This window comes from Formica exsecta, unplaced genomic scaffold, assembly GCF_003651465.1.
Source record: "Formica exsecta isolate Colony F162 unplaced genomic scaffold, ASM365146v1 scaffold314, whole genome shotgun sequence".
Taxonomy (NCBI): domain Eukaryota; kingdom Metazoa; phylum Arthropoda; class Insecta; order Hymenoptera; family Formicidae; genus Formica; species Formica exsecta.
Window position 1 is genome coordinate 1,191,191 of NW_021850397.1, and position 15,157 is coordinate 1,206,347.

Here is a 15,157-nt window from a genome sequence, read left to right on the forward strand (position 1 = left end):
CCGTCTCTGTCAGTATGATTTCCTTCTCCGACCGTCTCGTTTAATAATTGACGCGACCGTCGTGTCTGGATCCTTCTTGAATGTCGCGAATTCGAAACGTCGATAGATTTTCTTCCCTAACGTCTTGACCTCATCTCGCTCGACGCTTATCGAATTAATTAAAGTCGACAAAGTAATAAACTTGATAAACATTAAATGACTTTTGTTCCTCTCTCAAAGAGTAAGATGAAACACACGGAGCGATCCGTATAAAGTAATCGCCCGTAGGGTATAAAGTCTGAATTTATGAAATGTTACACACGGGAAGAAACATAAATATAGATAAATAAGAAATTGGCAAGACCGTCATAAATGTTTCGTCTCGGCAAGCCGCATCGTATCGTGGCATCAAATAGTAGAGCACTTAGAGCTATCAAGCGCGAATAATAATTATGAAACGAGAGTGTCATTTATGCGTTCGATCGAAAACGACACCGATGGTTACATTATATATTTATCGTTCGCGTCTCTACTCTTATCGAAATATCATCCGGATAACAAATGATGCCGCCTAATACCTACGTCCTCGCGCAATTCATGCTCGGATCAGGTTCTCCATTTATGAATACATTTCTCGATTTCTCGTTTTAGCGGCATAAAGAAATTCGAACGGATTTATCGTGAATCTACGCCGTGAGTGGGAAACGCGAATCGCTGGAGAAAAAAATTGGCACAAGTCGAGAACGTTCAAGTCCGCCAGGTCGAACTGGATAATCCCGTCACTTTTGAATATCTGCCAAATCTTTCGTCCGATGCACACGCGCGCATTTAATTTCTAGATTAAAAAAAAAAAATAGTCTCTCTCTCTCTCTCTCTCTGTCCTCAATACTTTTCTTATTATTTTTCCCGCAAAGATATAAAAAGAGATACGGACTTATGGCGTACGGGTCTGTGGCTGGCTATTACTAATTTAGATCTCATCAGTTCGCGAAATCTCTCTGTTCGGCGTCGAAATGAATGCGGGGCGCACGAAACTCTGTCCCAAGGTAGGAAACAAGACGAGGCAGGAACCCGATGACGTAATATTGACACTTTGTAACCTCGTTTTAGTTGCGTTCTCAATCTCGACAGAGAGATGTAACCGAACGAGAATGGCAGAGGAAACGCAAGAGAGAGAGAGAGGGAGAGGAGGGCGAAAGGAGGATGCACAACGAGAGACAGAAAAAGGGTACAGGAAAACTCTTCCTTTTTTTCAAGAACCCGCGACGAAAAAATCATCGTCGTTGTGTCGAGCATTGTCGGTGCTCATCACGAAACAATCGCGATAATGAGAAAGCTACGCAGTCGAAGATTGTTTCGCTTCCGCTCCCTTTTTTTTTCACCTCCTCCCCGTCCCTCCACCCAACTTTTTCACTCGAGCATCCACCTAGCAACCCAGCTCTCTCGCATCGCTTTTGTCCTCGAAAACCGACGACAACTTTCATCGCATACGTCATTGGAAACTACAAGAAACTAACCATTACGTTATCATGGCTCGAATTTAGTAACATTACGTAAAAACGTAATGGCTCGTGGCGAGATTTCTTGTTTTTAATGCTTGTATTTCGATGATATTCAGGGATATAGATGTACGTGTAAACTATGTAAAACTACATGAAATGCCTTGATAATTAACATACACATGCATACAGTAATAAATATTTTACAATTTTAATTTGCGTACATATACATGTACGATTCATATTTCAAATGAATTTATATTGTGAGAAATACTTGCTGTGAGAGAGATAAATAGCCATCGCCTCGAGTTAATTATTTTGGATCTCTAGTCGCGTTCGTGAAGAATGATCGCGTTCGGTATCTCCTGATACATACTTGTCACGATCGTATTTCAAAAGATAATGCGACGACACATCGAGCCACGACCATCCCCTTCGAGTTTCACCAAGCGAATGCCAACAAAGCGTACATTTTTTGTGGCGATATTGTTTGTTTTGTACAATTGGAGATTATCTTCCAGAGCGATTAACTCTCGCCGAACGTATCTCGTATCGCGTTTTGATTTTTTCGCTGCTTTAAATGTAATTTGCCTATCATTTTTGCAATCATACATAAATTGCCGAATAAAAGAATATCAAATAAAAGAAAATAATAAAAAAGTTGTCAACCATTTATTAATAATTAATTTGGTTTTTGTAAAAATACGATATTCCATTTAAATTCATATCGTGTAAAATTATGTTTAAATATTTCATGCAAAAGACAAATTAAATATTATATGATACCCGATCTTCTCATTCACGTTCGTACAATTTTAATAATATTCGTGCACATATAAAAGTGTGTGTATGTACGACGTGTATTTCAAATATATACATCGTGAAAAATACTTGCTTTGAGAGAGAGATAATGCGAGATGTCAACATTAGCGCGGTGTTGTTTACATGCCTTGGTTTTGTTGTCATTCCAACGGCGAGACTCAAACGGCAAAGCCACGGCATGTCGAGCACAGTCTATCGAATTATCTTTCGAAACGTAATTGCGATAAGTATAGAGAGACGTTAAATGACGATTATTATCAATTATCAATTGGCGTGATTAATTAACTCCTGCGCAACTCGTAAACATATCGAGGCGACATACTTCGTACAATGTATATATATTTCCAGTAGAAATCGAAGCGATAAGGAATAGAAATTGAAAGTTATCTGTAAGCAAGTTAATTGTAAGTTTTATTGCGATCTTTACGAGCGACGTTTATTATTTATTAATAATGAAAGAGTAACGTCGCAGCCAGTGATTCGTGATTTTCGTGCGAATTGTAACTTTGTAGCAATCGTAATTTTCTATAGCAATATAACCAGATTCGCGTCATATGTAATCAATGTCGATAATGCAGTGCAAAGTGTCGTATTCTGCTAATTAGTACGCAATCGTAATTAACTGTGTTTTCGCGAGTGAGTGTCAAGCGCCATCAAAAAACAGCAAAGGATGAAGAGAGGAATAAGAGAGAAAGCAACAGATGATGATGGAGCAACAGTGAGGTAAGCAATTAATGATATATTCAATTCATTATTTATAAAATTAATTACTCGAGTATTTCCGCAGTAATAATCCATTTTACATCATTACGTAATATAATATATGTAAAATATATTTTAGATTTTTATAATAAAATATAAATTGTATAAAGCATACTCAAAATATAATAATAAATATTTTTATCTAAATATGTATGAAATATTTTAACATATTATATTTAAGATTTATGTGATATTATTATATTTACGTAACAATTAAATTCTTGTATATCATATTTTATAAAGTTTGTTTGTAAAAAAAATCTTTTTTCGCGGGATTTACGTAACTTTCGTATCAAATATCTATTTAAAAAGCAAATCATAAAAAAATTCAATCGATAATAATAATAATAATTTATAGGATAATTTATAGGATTATTAAGATAATAATTATTTTTAAATATATTAATTATTGTGAATACATTCTGTTTTTTATAATTTGAATATATTTTGCATATTATGCATCGCAACTTTCCGCTATTGTGCATCATATCGCGTGAGTTTTAAAGGATTTTTTTATTTTAATCTCGAGTAACGTCTAAAGTGATTTGTCGTCCCGTCTAACGAAACTGCCAACTTGAGCGTTCGATTCGGCTGGTTTTATCAGTAAAACCGAAACGGCAATAGATCGTCTCTCGGGTTGGCATCGCCAGGGCAAGATTCGGCCCGGGTTTGGCGGCCTTGCACGCACGTATAAATATCTAGGAAACAAAATTGCGGCGAGCCTTTCATTACTCTTTGTTTCCTGTTCTCTCTAACAATAAGCTTTACAAAAATCCATCTTTCAACGAAAGATGAATATATGTGAACAGTGGAATACGCGATGTGGCGAGTGACAATTTGCACGCGCAAAAGTGTAAAAAAAAATTCGCATATTGCAAGAATATCATATCGAATCACTTTGCTTGCTATTATTATTATTCGTATCTTGCGCTTCGATAAATATAAAAAAAAATAAATAAAGAAAATCTTTCTCTAAAATAATTAAATAAAGAAAGCTCTTTTAATGGAGTTAATTAAACGATCCTTTTAGGTCATTAACGTTAAATTGAAATGCGAAAGTTTGACATATATGACTAGATTAATGTCAATTCTTCTAATAAAAAATACATATTGCCATAATGTGTCAACAACGGTAATTGCAATTTTGTGTACAATTTTTCTTCCCTTGAAAGAGCCGGTAAAAATTTCGAGATAGGCATAAAAATAAAAAATCGCCGATTCGCAACCTTCAAATCCCTCGAAATTCGACCTTTTCGAGGCGGATTCAAGTGTACCTCTCTCAACCGCTTTAAGAAATACTTGTTATGCCACTTGACGTTCCGCCAGAAATACACGCGGTGTCCGTCGTCACCGCACGCGCGCGGTTTTACATTGCAAATGCGGCGAATAAGCAACGAGATGAAGCGCGATAGATCCGTCAGAATCCATGATGATGCTGTTATTCCTTTAATAGACGTACGTATTCATATAATCAAGATTCTTTTTATATTTAATTTTGAACAATTTAAGATAAAAAATGCACGGATAAAATTGATACAAAATTGTAAAGAAGAGTTCCATCAGTCTTTTGCCCTGTAAAAATCTTGTAAAAGGTCTTGTCGATACACATCTTAGTTTAGACAGAAGGATAGGAATCTTTGGATGTGTTTTGACGGTGACAGCCATCAGAGTGGTAATAATAGTAATAGGGATAGAAAATGGCGTTGCATGGTGGTGTACCGAGAAGCGAAAAGGCGGAGGGAGGCGAGGGGAAAGATCCATGTCGGCGGATGGTACGGATTTAGACAACATCTGGTCCAGTCTGTTTCGCCGGTTCGGGCAAAAGCACCACCGATCGGATTCGAAATAACTATCATCTCGTCCTCGTGTGTTCCGCGATTCCGCCGGTCTTGTGCACGCGTACAACCAATCCAATAAGACACGTCCGTCCCAACGGAGGATACACTTTCTTAATCGGAAATACGGAATGCACCAAAGCTTCCCTCCCGGTGGATCAAAGCGACGAGAATTCGAGATTTCGTTAGATCGTTTCTCACGTTATAAAAATATACTTTTTAGTTACCAAATAAAACTATGTGGGTTTTTATATAAATAAATAAATAACTAAATAAATAAATAAATAAATAAATATATATATATATACAATTTTCACTCTCTAAAAATATTTGGAATGCAATCAAACAAAATTACGGCGTTGCAAAATTAAACATCTTGAAAAATCCACATATGCGCGCGCATATCGAGTGGGCTATGTAAATTTATTATGTACTGGGATACCTACATAGAGATGACAGAACGATGTTAGAACAACGTGATCGGTGGCGATTCTCGGAGATGCGTCGGTGCAATTGGGATTGCACCCTGGGGTTACGATCTCTCTGTATGTGCTGTACATGCTTTTCTCTGTCCCTCTCTCTCTCTCTCTCGTGATCCTCAGTTATGCGGACCGATATCCGCGATCGCCATTCCTGGGAAATCACACGCTTTTCTGTTTTATATTCCTCGTTTCGCCCGTATTTCCGTCTTTCTATTCATCATTCAACGGCGCATAAACGGATTAGTGATCTACATGATCGTTGCACGTGCGAACTTCGTTAACCTACGTCGACACGTGACTCGTTCTCTCTTTCTCTCTTTACGACGGTGCAACAAAAATCGAAGGCAATTTAGCCTGTCGCAACGAAGCCGAGATTTGCATAGCGTTGAGCTGCCGGACTGCAAAGTTGATTTTTTGCGTCTATATTTAGTCTGCATAATTACGTGTTGTATAGTGATACAGCAATTTCGCGATAACCGATCGAAAGGTAAACGTACCGATAAATTGCACGTTTGATCCTTAGATTTGTAATTTTTCGTACACATTGAGTTTCCGAAACAAAATCGTTAAATTCTGAAATAACTGTACATGTACAATTGATGCAAAATTGATTAATATAAATAATTAACGTATGAAATTATATAAAATTAATTAATGCAATCAATGTACGCAACCGCGCGTTTCAATGTATTAATTATAATCGCTTGAGATAGACATAAAATATAAAATAGGGATATAATCTTTATTTAAAATCTGAGATATATATACACACATACGAGCAGAGAAAGAGAGAAATACATAAATATTCCAGTGGCATCTTCCACGTCCCATCTGCTCGTGACATCCTCAAATATCGGAATTCTCATTAGAAATTTAAAGGTTAAACGTATACACGTACAACAAATCCGGTGGCGTCGCGTCGCGTCGCGTCTGCCAGAACGTTTCGTGTGTCTGGTCCCGCAGGTTATCGATTTCGGCTCACGCACATATACGAATCTTCCGTATATTCTGGTATACGAGATTGGGAAAAGGACGAAAGAGCGTTTTCTCGCCAAGAGAATCCAGCGTCTCGGCTGGATCATCGATATCGAGGAGTAGGGGGAGAGGGATACCTCGAAGTTTCCGAATACTCACGACTATCGTCGGTGTGAGTAAGATATCGCGAAGCGTTACATGTTACGTACACACACGAGGAAATCGCGATATACAGTGTCGAGATAATGCGAGAAAATCCGTTATCGGCGCAAGAATACAACGAAGCGGTGGTTTATTCATTTTTATTCCGCAAAAAAAAAAAATGAGAATCAAGGAGGGATGAGAGACGAACCTGACATGCCTGTTTCTCTCTCTCTCTCTCTCTCTCTCTCTCCCTAAGGGTGTTTTTGCCTTTTGTCTTATCGTATCGCGCGCGCGATTGATAACGCGCGACGTCACGTCACAACAACGAAACAACGACAAGCGCGCACGAGCGACACGATATTCGGCTCGCGACTGAGTTTGACATCATCGTCGCCGCCGAGGGTGTCCCACCAAGAGGAAGAGGAAGAGAAAAGAGAGAGAGAGATAGAGAGAAAGAGAGCTCTACCCCCACCGACGTTGCGCTCAGGCGCCACATGGAGCCTGGCGCTGGGGGTGGAGTGCCGGGGACCCCCTCTCGATAGAGAATACGTATATAAAGCCACCCCTCCCCTTCCCCCGTCGAGAGAGTGATATAACGTTATGTTAGTGCGCTTGCGTCCGGCGCTCGTGCGTACTCTCGCACTTGTCTCGTAACACGTCCTCGCTCGCTCACTCGCTTTGCTACAAAGTGGCAACCGGTGGGTAACGGGCCGCAAAACGTCGCTGGGTATTTATGTACAGACGATGCACATCGACGTCACGCTAATGGGCCAGGCCGCAAGTCTGATACACAGTCGCGAGGCTCTCCCTTGTGTTGCTGCTGCTGCTGCTGCTGCAGCGAGCATCGACGATGCACACTCCCTTTCCCCTTAAAGGGAAGACGCCGCGACTACTTAACCCCTTTATTTGGTGAAATATGTCGCGGCCTTCTTATCTATACCGCTGCGGTGCTGTCGCGGTCGAAATTGCGATCCACGTTGTTTTGCCAAGTTACAAGCTATTACAAGCATAAGCTACGAGCTCTCGACAGTCAGTTTTCTAGCTCGAAAAATAGCGCGTTTTCAGGTCGGTTATACATCATATTATTATGTGTATAATTAACAATTCGCGTTAAACTCAAAGTGGGAAATTTCGAGGAATTTCTAGGATGTCTAGGATGCCAAAGTAACAACAGCATATTGCCCTTTATTAAATTTCGGGCGAATTTCAGTAGAATTTTGTGATTCAAAAACTATATGAGTATAATAATATATATATATCATATTATATAATATATTTTTATTATATAATATAATAGATTTATATTTAAAAGACTCGAGAAAACATTATCGAGGCAAAAGATTGAAGATTAGATTCAAGAGATATGAGCAAAGAATAAATTATTTCAGCTTTCACACTTATTAGCGGGCAGTCCGTATATCAATATGTTGAGCGAGTATGACGTTACCACATGGCGTGTACCGTATTAATAAATCAATGCGCGAGCATCGATTCGCTCGCTCCGTCTCCGTCTAGCTGCCAACGACGTGCAACACGACGTCGGTAGCCTCGCGCACAACGACTCATTCGTTACTTGCCGAGAGGAATGCGACTTGGATTCTCGCGTGCAGAGAGAAACAGATAAAACGGCCGCGAAGATAAGCGCAAACGTTTGGCGCTGCCAACACATGGAACGTTAAATAGTACGAGAGACCGATTGGATTTGGCATGTCTCGTCGTCGACGTCATTGTGGTCGTATAAATATAAATAATAAGAACAGGATGCATCAACACTTTGACTATCGCGTACGGATGACGTTCACACGCGTACGAATGACGCGCTTCAGGGTGTCTACTTAAATCTTGTAAAAAAATTCTCCGTTTTTCTAGGTATTTTTGTTCAAAATTCCAAGTAAAGAGAATATTTTAAAGACTTTTTTTTAGTGAAACTTTCTGAAATAAGTTTTTTTTATTGAACATTTTTTACTTGCTTAACATTTTAATTTTTTTAGCATTAAAAATTAAAATAAAGAGAATATGTATTGTATATTCAATATTTTGTTAAGAGATTGAATATATAAACAGAGATAATAATATATTTTAAACACATAATTCATAATTTGACTTAACAGAATGCAGACTGCTTATAAAAGTAAAGTTTAAGTACAAAATTATCGAGAAGAGAGAATTTTTTAAAAAATTCCTTAAATCCAAATAAAATTCCATGAGAATTCGCTTATTTTTCCAGATGTAAAAGAAATCCCTGAGAATTTCATATTTTTCCAGAGAGTAGACACCTTGCGCCCGTTTATTTTTCCGAGAATTGCGACACCTCGACTATATTTTTTCCCTTAGTTTGCATTCGTCGTTTTTACGATAGACAACGCGAAGCAGAACCATTTTGCAAATCCCAAGAAAACGCAGCTGCAATTTACAGCAGATTGGAGCGTCGAGTAGAATTGTAGCCAATCATCGCCGGGAAATTTCATCCGTTCGTTTTCCTCCCCCGGTACGTCGCGTCGTTTCTCTCTCGACGCAATGTCGACCATACACGCCAATAACATCCCTATACCGTATTGCCATGTCCGTATTCCCGATTACGTCGTTATCGCGGGTGCATTTCGTCGTTGCAGCCCGATGTTGCGTCGAGGGATTGGGCTTCTCGCCGTCGTTATCGGTCTTCCACTCAATAACACCGCTCGCTGTCGCGCGAATCGCACGTGTGCGTGCGATATTATATGAACGCCGAGTCTCGCGAAGTGTTAAAAGGCTTATCTGTCCCGCGATGGATATACGCACTTAACGATCGCGGCAAAAAACGCGGCTCGGAAAAACGCGGCCGTGTCGACGTACGCGGGGCACGATCGATGCGCGCGAATAAAATCCCGCGAAAATATCTCACTATATTTTTTCGTTGGACTTTACTGTCGCTACTTGTCCGTTATGTCTTAATAATTTTCCAAAACGCGACACTCGGAAGTCAAATATATGAGAGCAAAAAATTCATGTTCTTTCCAATTTCGATACTGTATTAGGAGTGCGATCTTATTTCGTATCTCCAGATATATATAAATAAATTTTTGGTCATCCTATTTCCATCTCGAGTAAAAAATAGATAGCATTAAAAGTAAATTTTAATTAATTGTTTAAAAATTAAAAGAGAACATTTATTTAAACCTGCATGCGTGAGAAATGTTTTCAACTTTATCGCAAATATCTAGAAAAATAAAAGAGAGAGTGTGTAAGTTTTGTTTCTGTATCATTAGATTAAATAATCAACATTTTCTCTTATTGTTAGTCGCGCCAATCTGTGCTGGAAGTGTATCGTTGAAAGACACTCGATACACGACGTAATTTTTTTCTTCTTCTTTTTTTTGCGAGAGATTTTCTAGACGATCCTCTGAGCGCGCAATGGTGCAATAAAGGTGAATACTCTCTCTGACTTGACGACCGTGTAAAGTACCCTACGAGGCGTGTACATAAGTTGCCGCGTTGTTGCAACAGGTGCACTCAATTTGTAACCCTTCGCGCGACCTGCTTTTATATACGTATAACTTTTAATACGACGTGCTCGCTGCGTTGAGAAAATTTCGAAGCGCGTATTATTTTTGAAAAATCACGAAGACCAAATTTACTTTGTTTTCTTCTTTCGCCAGGCGTGAAACCGCATCTCTCGCTCTTATTCCGAGCAAAGCCCGTCATTATAATAAAGCGAGCGGCCCGGCTTTCGATATCATATTTTTCGCTCCCGTATTATAAATCGCATTCCGGCCAGCGGCGTTCAAATTGTCGCAAAGATGCGAGAGCAAAACGAGCGGAAAGGGCGAGAATGGCGCGCATAAAAGCGGGAGGAGACAAGAGGAAAAGAGAAAGGGCGACCACCTGAATACCGCATACATCACGCATATTCTTACATACGCAACGCGTGCCGGTAATTCCGTAATTCGGCGGGGCATAGGAACCCGCCCGCGTCCGGGTATTGTTACCGCGTTAATTTACGAGCCAATTAATTAGCACCGCCGTCGTGCTGAGATATTTCGGAACGCGCGTTCTATACGCGTGCGAACGCTGGCGAGGCTGTATTTTCCTCTGAATCCGCTGTCCGCGATATATATATTTTAATACCAAAGGATAATATTGACGTTTCGGCCAGTAATTCTTGGAAAGTTTCTTGGTAGAGAGAGGAATATCGAAAAGAGTCACACTTTGGCAGCGTTAATATCGTTTGTGCGTAGAGTTAACATTTGGATTCATCAATTTCCCTCTTCATCTGTGAGATGAGAGAGAATTACAATCTGGAAGGAAACGACAAATGGCAAAATTCGAGCTTATTTCATCCAAGCATCTCGCTGTAATTATTTTTACACGAATGAGAGGTGAAATAATTTTCGCGTCGAAAGAACATCGCGTAAAGTTCCTCCAGAGATAAAATTCTTTCATGGAAAGAGAGTGCCGGGGTGCAAATGTCACTCGCGCTCGTTGCGGACGTTATGGATGACACTGTCAGCGGCAGAGGGTCGACATGGTAGACAGGATAACGTGGCGTCAGTGTCCGAGGGTGCAGAGTGCAAGAGACAACGAATAATTCATCCCCTTTCCCCCTCCTCCTCCCTCCGCCTCTTCCCACCCTCTACTCGTCTCTTTGTCTCGAAAAATGTGCTGCACATGCCGTCGCGGTGATATAGCACGCATCGCGGCGTCTCCATCACGGCACACGCACCGTATTAAAGTACAATCAGACGCCGCGATTTTTTTCCACAACCGAGATTTTAATCAACTGCTCCATTTAAGATCCATTTCCTCGCGAGATTAGCCGCATCACGTACTCTCTCTCCCTCTCTCTCATTGGCTTTTTTTTATTATTAATTTCACTCGATCAAGTGTGTTTCAACTTGATTTCTCGTTGGTATCGACAGATATTCTTTCGTTAATGTGTCGAGAAAATAAACCTCGTGATCCAGAAAATTAATCGCGTAAAAACGGCGAAGAAGGGCGGGAAATCAGATCGCTAAATTTTGACTATGTAACGGCAGAGGCGCGATTTGAATAAATTCTCGGTAATTCTTTCCCTCCCGCCTTCTACCCTAACGGATTAATTTCCGACAATGGGGCGGTCGAGCGCGTCAGAGGTCGTAGCGCGAGCAGATAAGCGGAAGACAGCGATAACGGTCGCGCGCCGATATCGACGGTCAGCGTGCATGATTATTAATCATGTGCAGGTTGCGCGTGCAACTGTCAGCGCTACGTAGGGTGATCTGACTAATCGTTTCGCCATTACGAAATAATATACTCTCGCTCGCCGATGTGGTCCTTTTACTCTCGTCTCCCGCATTCGTTCTCTCGCATCGGATCTAATTGACGCACGGGCGACGTGCGTCATTTTGCACATCGCTGCCCTCGAGAATCATTTTACCTCGTCCCGTGAAAATTGCGTCGTCGCACTCTCGCATATGTGACGAGTATGTAATAAAAATGGAGGTAGAAAATTTGTGGCCAAAATTGGAAACAGTTTAAATTTTCTCATGCGCATTAAACCGGCGCTATACATAACGAAGCGCTATACAAAGTGTAATTACATAAATATTTTAACATGCTTTGAAGCAGATTCTGAGAATTTTATCTCAGAGATCGTTTTTTTTTTTTCATATTTACTCGATAAACTTGCGCGTGAATAATTGCTACGTTAAGGACGCTGTAAATTTTTGGAGTGCGATTGAATTGCATTTCTTTAGAAACTATGGTTTCTCCTAAAACTCCTTGTTCCGTAGATTTCTTATTTTTACTATTCAAAGTATGTCACGAATCAGGAATAATGTATTTTAATAGCAACTTTGACTGGGAGAGAAAGAATTTTACAGTTTTCATTTCTTGAAAACTACGCAGGTCTTTTTACATAATTGAATCGATATCATATGAGTACAAGTAGTACAAGTACGTTTTGCCGAAATCTACCGACCAGCTGCTACTAATATCCAGCTGCTCATTTCTATAGAAATCGAAATGTGTCGCGAAAGAGAAAAAGAAGAATAGACAGACTGCGAGAAAGGGAACGGAAGAAGTTCAAGCCTGGAGGGTCTCGGTCGTTTCCGGTAATTCGAAAACGCGAACGACGAGCAGAACCTCGAGACAAGAGATTTTCCGGAAAAAGAGAGAGAGAGAGAGAGAGAGAGTACAGAATCCTCTGGTAAACCACAACAGAATCCAACCCCGGCACCTTTGGTCGGGAAGTATGTATATGTATGTGTGTGTGTGTGTGTGTGGCAGCGTTAACTCCCTCCTACGCCTTTCTCCCTTCTAATGCGGCAATAAACATGCATCTACATGAGGCACGGGGCCGTAAACTGCACGCCGCCATCACGGCGATGGAAAGAGAAAACGACACGTGGTGCGAAGCAACCACGAGACTTTGCGCCGTATTCGTAAGCCCCCTCTAAACTCGCACCCGTAGTCGACGCTCGTCTGTCATTGAAAAAAAAAAGATGTTAAAAAGTGAGATTAATAGAAGAAAAATTAAATTAAAAGCTATGAGAGAGGGAGAGAGAGAGAAGGAGAGGGAAAGAAATCTCATATTTACTCGATAAACTTGCGCGTGAATAATTGCTACGTTAAGGACGCTGTAAATTTTTGGAGTGCGATTGAATTGCATTTCTTTAGAAACTATGGTTTCTCCTAAAACTCCTTGTTCCGTAGATTTCTTATTTTTACTATTCAAAGTATGTCACGAATCAGGAATAATGTATTTTAATAGCAACTTTGACTGGGAGAGAAAGAATTTTACAGTTTTCATTTCTTGAAAACTACGCAGGTCTTTTTACATAATTGAATCGATATCATATGAGTACAAGTAGTACAAGTACGTTTTGCCGAAATCTACCGACCAGCTGCTACTAATATCCAGCTGCTCATTTCTATAGAAATCGAAATGTGTCGCGAAAGAGAAAAAGAAGAATAGACAGACTGCGAGAAAGGGAACGGAAGAAGTTCAAGCCTGGAGGGTCTCGGTCGTTTCCGGTAATTCGAAAACGCGAACGACGAGCAGAACCTCGAGACAAGAGATTTTCCGGAAAAAGAGAGAGAGAGAGAGAGAGAGAGTACAGAATCCTCTGGTAAACCACAACAGAATCCAACCCCGGCACCTTTGGTCGGGAAGTATGTATATGTATGTGTGTGTGTGTGTGTGTGGCAGCGTTAACTCCCTCCTACGCCTTTCTCCCTTCTAATGCGGCAATAAACATGCATCTACATGAGGCACGGGGCCGTAAACTGCACGCCGCCATCACGGCGATGGAAAGAGAAAACGACACGTGGTGCGAAGCAACCACGAGACTTTGCGCCGTATTCGTAAGCCCCCTCTAAACTCGCACCCGTAGTCGACGCTCGTCTGTCATTGAAAAAAAAAAGATGTTAAAAAGTGAGATTAATAGAAGAAAAATTAAATTAAAAGCTATGAGAGAGGGAGAGAGAGAGAAGGAGAGGGAAAGAAATCTCCACTAAGAGCGAAAAAGTTATGAGTGAATTTACAGTTAAAGTCTCGTCATATGTAAAAGAAATAAAGGGGAATATCGTCAGCTTGATAGATAAGATTGCAAGGATTTTTGCGATGCAACGCATTTCTGCCGATAATGGCGGCCGCTTTAATATAAAAATTGCTTTCGCGTGGCGTCGAGCTGCCGGAATCGGGCTCTGTTCCCTTCCGCCCGACGGACTTTGTCGACGGGGCTGCGTGCCGAGCATTTCAATCCGGACGCGACTTGCAAAACGCGACTTGCAGACAGCGATGGGCACGTCCCGTCCGCTCCTCTTGCAAATTACACGCGGACGCGCGGTTATTTTAAAAGACTGTCTCCTCCAGACCCGACGTCTTTAATCTCGTGATGCGAGAGCGCCCGTTCCAGCGTCCGTTCTTGCGCGAAGCCCTTCTTCTTCTCTCACATAAACGCGACGATCCAGGAACATCCGTATCCTTGTTTTCTTTCAGCGACAAACGTCATCTCGTATCTCGAAATTGCACGTACATTCGAGCGTTCATGTCAAAATTAAATTGTAGAGAATTAACTCTTTTACAAAGAGCTAAATCAAAAATATCTAATTATATGTTTCAAGATCGTAAAAACATTCGATAATACATTAATATATAATTATATTAGAAGAATTTTATAAACATATCTCGTTCTCTCTATTATTTCATTTTATTATCCGTTTCAGATAATTAATAAAATAAACGCTTTCTCCTACATACATATGAATATATCATCTAAAGATATTGTAACACGCGATTTGAAATAAATAATCCATTTAAGACTCTCTATAATCAACACAAATTATTTCGAATTTACGCGAACAAATCAGTGTACGAGAAGAGTTTAACAACTCGTGAAAAGACTAATGGGCATCAACCTGATACAGTTATCGGACAATGTATTGTCGCGCTCGATTTCGTTAATTCCGCGTTAAGCGGCAAACAGTCGTTACGTTTCTTCTTGATTTCTTTTTGCGGTTTGTCACGAGCGGTCCGGTTGCGAGTACCAAACGCGAGATCTCTCCATCGGCGTCGTGTGGCGAACCGTGGCACTGCGTCCGACAGGCGTGTAATTCACCTACCACGAAAAGTCATCACACCGTAAAAAAAAAAAAAAAAAAAAAAAAAACACCCGGGGAGGGCGCCTACATACTTAGATAG

The 15,157-nt window shown here is 40.5% G+C and overlaps 1 protein-coding gene across 2 annotated transcripts in view; it reads right to left on the reverse strand.

The window, feature by feature from the left end:
* LOC115237909 (RNA-binding protein Musashi homolog 2) overlaps positions 1 to 15,157 on the reverse strand; it is a 107,385-nt gene that overhangs the window by 71,889 nt on the left and 20,339 nt on the right. The window contains exons 1-2 of one of the 2 annotated variants that reach the window (XM_029811280.1): positions 6,707 to 6,866; positions 5,344 to 5,530 (exon numbers count right to left, since the gene is read on the reverse strand). The exons of the other annotated variant lie outside the window; for it this stretch is intronic. The gene's annotated coding sequence lies outside the window, so the exon portion shown is untranslated. Of the gene's footprint in view, positions 1 to 5,343; positions 5,531 to 6,706; positions 6,867 to 15,157 lie in introns of those variants that run through there. 2 annotated transcript variants of the gene reach the window in all.